Source organism: Sinohyriopsis cumingii, chromosome 15, assembly GCF_028554795.1.
Source record: "Sinohyriopsis cumingii isolate HCF-2022 chromosome 15, ASM2855479v2, whole genome shotgun sequence".
In the NCBI taxonomy this organism is placed as follows: domain Eukaryota; kingdom Metazoa; phylum Mollusca; class Bivalvia; order Unionida; family Unionidae; genus Sinohyriopsis; species Sinohyriopsis cumingii.
The window spans coordinates 128,397,812-128,403,811 of NC_142975.1; the positions used below are offsets into that span (position 1 = coordinate 128,397,812).

The following is a 6,000-nucleotide window of genomic DNA, read 5'->3' on the forward strand; positions in this document are numbered from 1 at the left end:
TGCCTTCGATCAAAACATTTTGAACTCCAAAGCTACAAATAGCAGCGCAAATACCGATTCGTGCTTTTGACAGTTTACTTCACAAGTTGCCAAACACTTGCAATGCATATAAAACCACATTACGATAGACAGTGACGAAGCAACATCTATCAAAGTAGTCGCTCGGGTGGAACTGAGACCTGAATACAACACTTTGTATGATGGCATACATAAAAAGATACAACAAGGGCATTGCTCAATAAAGATTCTTTTGAAAATTGATAAAGTGATTAAGTGGCATAGAATAAATATTGAGACAATGATTGACCCGAATCGACTGACACAGAAACTTAAAGCTGAAAGAGACGGTTGATAAACACAAACATACGCACGGATCAACAGGTAACACATCGGTTATATTCGCATACGAATAGGTAAACAGCTTTCCAGCTACCTAATTGGATCCAATATTTAAATTAAATATATAGGTAGCTGTAAGTCGAATAGAAAGATCTATACATATGTTGTTTACAATAAACCTATCCTCTTCTAATACAGATCAGCGGAAGAAAGGGGTTTTATTTTGTAATTGTTAACGTTGTGGTATGTGCGATTTAAGGGATTGCCATAACATTCCCATTATATATGTATGTATGTACGTATGTATGTATGTATGTATGTAGGAGGACTTGCAATCTATAAATTTACCATTTTACTAAATTTCTATTATCAAATTTTTAGCAATTTCTCTGTAGCATCATATATATATATATATATGTGTGTGTGTGTGTGTGTGTGTGTGTGATGTATGTTGTCTGTCATTAATCCTGAATGTATGTATTCCTATGGATTTTATGAATCTACAAATGTAGGTATTCAAAACGATTAAACGAAACTGATGTTATATCCTGCCCTTAATTGTCGCAGCAGGCAGTACTGGGTTTTGATTCAATAACATGTTAACACATTTTCTGACTATCGGTTGAAGCCTTCTCCCATTTCTCGAGTTTAATCGGCAGACCATGTCCCCCGAAACTTCCAACTTAATCAGAATGAACCGAATCGAGATCCTTGTAGATTTTCTTGAATGCTTTATTCAAAACATTAATGTATCTTTATGCAAGAGAATCCCATTTGCTTTTACTTTAGAATTCAAGTCCTTGTTTCAGGACCTAGGCAAAATCCTGCAGCTATTTTGGCCTTACTTTTTCTAGGTTGGTGACAATGCATCAGGTGATGTGATGTTTTTTTGCAACACAAGGAATCACAACACGATGATTTACAATAGGTGTAACAAAATGCAATAGTTGTATTGCAACACACTGTTGTAACTCAAAGCTAAAGCTAGCATGGCCACAAAGCAACTATGTTTGTGTTACATTTAACGGATCTGGAACTAGATGCCTTTCATTCAGTGATCGTGATTTAACTGCAATGTACACAGAGGGTTTCATTTATATTGCCCTCTTTAGTATGACAACTCTTCTAAACGGTACGACACGAAGGCATTACACCTTAACTATGGCCCTACTAAACACCGCACAGAGACAGGGCAAAGACATGACAAAGACGTACATATATATTTTATCCCAGTTCGAGTTTAAAGAAAGGAACATGAATACTTTCACAGAGCCCAAAAAGCGGTACAAAAGCTGGATATTTTTTCGACATGTATGGAAGATTTGCAGATTTCTAAACAAGACATCGAACACCTACCAGAAGAAGAGAACTTTAATATCCTCCAAGAAAGAAAATTCCTGATGTTATTAATGCTGTACATCTAGATAAGATTCAGTGACTTCCAAAATAAATCGAGCACCTACAGAAACTTACGTATTCTCAAGGAAAGGCATATCTTTTCCGTTTCTTATTCTTTGAATGGGAAATCTGAACTCACCTGCAAGTACGTTTCTCCAAATGAAAACAATGCACAGCAGGATATAAGAAATTTTAGTCATGATCAACAGCTTTAGAAAATATCACAGTCAGTCACAGCCTGCAGAAAATATCACAGTCAATCACAACCTGCTAATAAATAATCAATACATGTTAACTTCCGAATTCCATGTTTGGAGTTGACAACTAAAACGTTTATCATGAACCTTTTTTTTTGAGGATCTGCGATTTCTTCTGTCTGTATTTGCATGTATGGAAAGATTTCCTGAACATGCAAAATGTAAATATGATCTCAGAGCAAAATATACTTTAAAATAAAATTTCTATATGATATATAATGCATCCTAGATTTTATCCTTCCGCTGTGTGTTTGTCAGGTGGACAATTTCGCGGCTAACACACGTAATATTTCAGAAAGTTAAATAATTATAGGCGGTAACTACTTACATATGTCTTATTTTACATTATTGAGACAGGACCTGTGCCTAGTACAAGACCTTGCGACGCCACTCGTTTACACAGCTAAGAAAAAATCGTCGCAAATATTCTGTCACGACGTCAAGTCTAAAATTACTAGGGGAGAAACATTACACTTTCTAATAATAGACTAGGTCTGACATCAACGGATCTGAATTCTAAATGACGATGCGACTTCACACCTCAATGATACAATAATCAGAATTTTAAGAATCGAATGTCCTCTCTACACACTCCAAAGAACCATAGGCAAAACATTTTAAAGGGAGACAACAAACGGTGACTAAAGTCGAATGACTGCAAGGGCAAATACCTGATATACATTTCTCCGTCGCGGTAACCAAAGAAATATTACTAAAACCAGGACATACATAGAGAGAATCTAATATTGGAAATTAATTTGGACACGTTTCCACTCATATACATTTAACTGACACATTTTGAGTAAATATAACAATCGGTGTCAAACTCTGCTGTACGTTTTAATTTCGTCTATCTATATATCTATCTTTCTGAATTTAAAGTGTGCCGCTTTTTCTGTATGTATGTATGCATGCATATGTCTAACTACATAAAGATCTGCACACATGTGGCGCATACACCATTATGGACTCGGGCCTTCATCATTTTTGTACTATTTGTATGACCTATAACGATGTTAGCTGAACTAGTTCGTCTGGTTCCTGGTAGATACGTTTTAGCTGCAAGAGATTGCAAGATTAGAACAAAACACTGTTTTTTAAACCCTAATATTTGACACACCATTAGCATGTGTGCTTATGTGCTTGCGTGGTATCCCAATACGTTAAAACGATGCAAAAACAAGAATACTGCGTTTGGGCCAGAATTATAAACATTTTATCAAATGTAGTAGGTTTTTTCAAGTATATTATAGTGTCTTTTTAAATAGTTCTTTTTACTATTCAACTTTCTTGATGTTCACATCGATAAGGCTGCCATAATATTCAATACCTTCGAATCTAAAAATATGCAGTGAAAATCCAGTGAATTCTAATTTTAGAGGAAAAAAAAAAAAACTTTAAGGGGAGACATCAGTTTAATTCAAGATAAATCAGAGGCGAACTTTGGCAACTAACGCCTTTCTATTCAAAATTACTATTGCACAGGGCGTTGGCAACTAATAACTTTCTATCCAAAATCAGAATTACACAGGATTTTGGCAACTAACGCCTTTCTATCAAAAATTAGAATTACACAGGGCTTTGGCAATTGACACCTTTCTATCAAAAATTTTGAATTACACAGGACTTTGGAAACTAACGGCTTTATCTCTATAGTTAGTATTAGACGGAACTTTGGTAACTAATAGTTTTCTATCCAAAATTAGTACTGCATAGTACTAGTTCTTTTACTTTGTAGACATTCTCCAGAAACATTGCAGTGAAATAAAACTACCTTTTCTGGAATAATTTGCTATCTGTGATTAGGAATATGTGTTCACATGTTCAAGATGGTAGTTTTGCTGCCGAAAGCATAATTGTATATGAAACTAATAATGGCCAGGTAGATAGAATTTTGGAACAATTTTTTAAATGTTTTATCAACACAATGTGATTTAGAAAAGTTTTCCTGTATTGCAAAGCTTTAAATGATATATCAACATCCATTGTAAAACATAAAAATACATTTGAATAATGGATAACAAACGCGATGGAAGTAGAGAAGTATGGCTTCCATATAATACACGTTTGTAATTCCATTTACGTCGGTGACTGTTGAACGTGTGATCGGGGTGATAGTAGAGAGCGAGAACGGGCCCTGAGGTAAGAATCACCCGGGCCTCTCCTAGTTCCTGTTAAAAACATTCTTTTATAAAATTGAAATGTGTTGTTCGATCCGGACCACTTTACGGGCCCGGGCCCCGATGATATATCCCCGGTTTGCCCCCCCCCCCCCTTTACAGCCCTGCGTGTAATTCGTTAAGGATGATCTGTAACCTATCGGTGTGGTATATCATACATGCATTCTCGATAATTGTAGAAGTCAGATTATCAATAATAGCAATATATTCAAGTACCTTTTGTAAATTATGATATAAAAGTTATAGGTACCTTTTAGTAATAGAGATATTATAAGTCTGATTTGTCACATCTTATTCTTCTCTCTCTCTCTCTCTCTCTCTCACACACACACACACACACACAAGAGAGAGAGACTGCCAAAATACCTACATATATTGCATACTGTATTTATATATTGTAAGATATCGTACCTAGGGCTATTCAACCCCCATACTGGGCTTCCCTGTCGGAATGTTTTTATGTTATAAAACTGCATGTTCATTTTATTGGTTATGGTAGCAACTGGCAATCACTTCTCTTTTACACATGCACCCAAGTTAGTGATTTCAAATCAATAAATTATACAGAACACTGTAGAATAGAAATTCCTCCAGCATGATTGCTAAGATAAACGCATGTAACGCAAGCTTTATATTAGTAATTCGAAACTGACATTAATTTCGCACTCTGCGACATAGACGCTGGATATTAACCATGTGCCGACCAACACGGGGTAGGCTGAGAACTAAGAGTAGGTCACGTCGGTAGGCTAAGAGCAACAAATTAGTTCCAAATTACTTTATTCATTTTCATGACTTGTTAAGGTCAGTCTGATATCTCTCTCGATCGTTGTTGAAACTAAGCACAACTCTTCGCAGAAAAATATGTGAAGTGTTTTTGTAAAGCGTAAATTGTCCATCCGTACTGGAGCACTTCCGCTGTCAAATCTTCATTTTCAGAGGTACATAGTTTTGCACGTTGTTAAACTCCTCAACTTCGGAGGTAAGTTAATATTGCGGGTAGTCCGTTTGGCCAATAAATCAGCACATCCCCGTGATGATATTGATTTCGGTTTAGGGGCTGGTATCACCTATTCATTAAAACATGCAGAGGTCTGCAGACACTTTTTGCTGCACACATCGTAGTCCGAGTTTCCTCTGACCCTTGCCACCCCATTTTTTTATATTTGGACATTTGTGTTGGAGTGTAGGGTCAGAGCGCATTCCCTATCAAAAAGTTGGAATTCGCCGACACCATTTGGTGTCGGCATGGGGTAGCCGCTTTCTAGCCGACCCAGCACACTTTAACGACCTTTCATCGAGATATACCTGCATGAAATCGATAGGAATATGATTTATTTTCTCAAAAATCGTGAGCCTAGCATTCGTCATGTCTTTAATCCCCTGATACACGAGACGAAAGTACGTCGTTGCTAAAATTTGACCTGGATCTGGCCATTTGTATTCCTATTCACATGACTATACAACTCTCGCAGCCAACATCTGAATGACATCAGAGGTCATCAGTCACGTGATATCAACAACAGATCTTTTCTAGTGTTGCTGTAGGAAAACAAATCGAACATATAAATAAAAGTAATGTAATTTTTATAGAAAAATTAAAAAACAAACTTCTCAAAATATTTATTGTGAAAACAACGACGAAAATCTGTAAATGTTGCATAAATTTTGAAGAAAACTAGATTCACTATGAAGAGCACGTGTCAATGTGATAGTCACGTGACACCGACAAAAACATCGCTGACACGTGTTGGGTACTTCTTGAAAACGGTTTTCTCCACCCTGCTGCGATACCGACAGCTTTCTGTTCGTTGCTCTCAGAATAA

At 36.4% G+C, this 6,000-nt stretch overlaps 1 protein-coding gene across 1 annotated transcript in view; it reads right to left on the reverse strand.

Annotated features, from left to right (window-relative positions):
- Window positions 1-389, reverse strand: part of LOC149782758 (uncharacterized) — a 131,829-nt gene extending 131,440 nt beyond the window's left edge. Inside the window, exon 1 of the mRNA XM_089934251.1 lies at window positions 372-389. The gene's annotated coding sequence lies outside the window, so the exon portion shown is untranslated. The remainder of the gene's footprint in view (window positions 1-371) is intronic.
- Window positions 390-6,000: the final 5,611 nt, after the last annotated feature.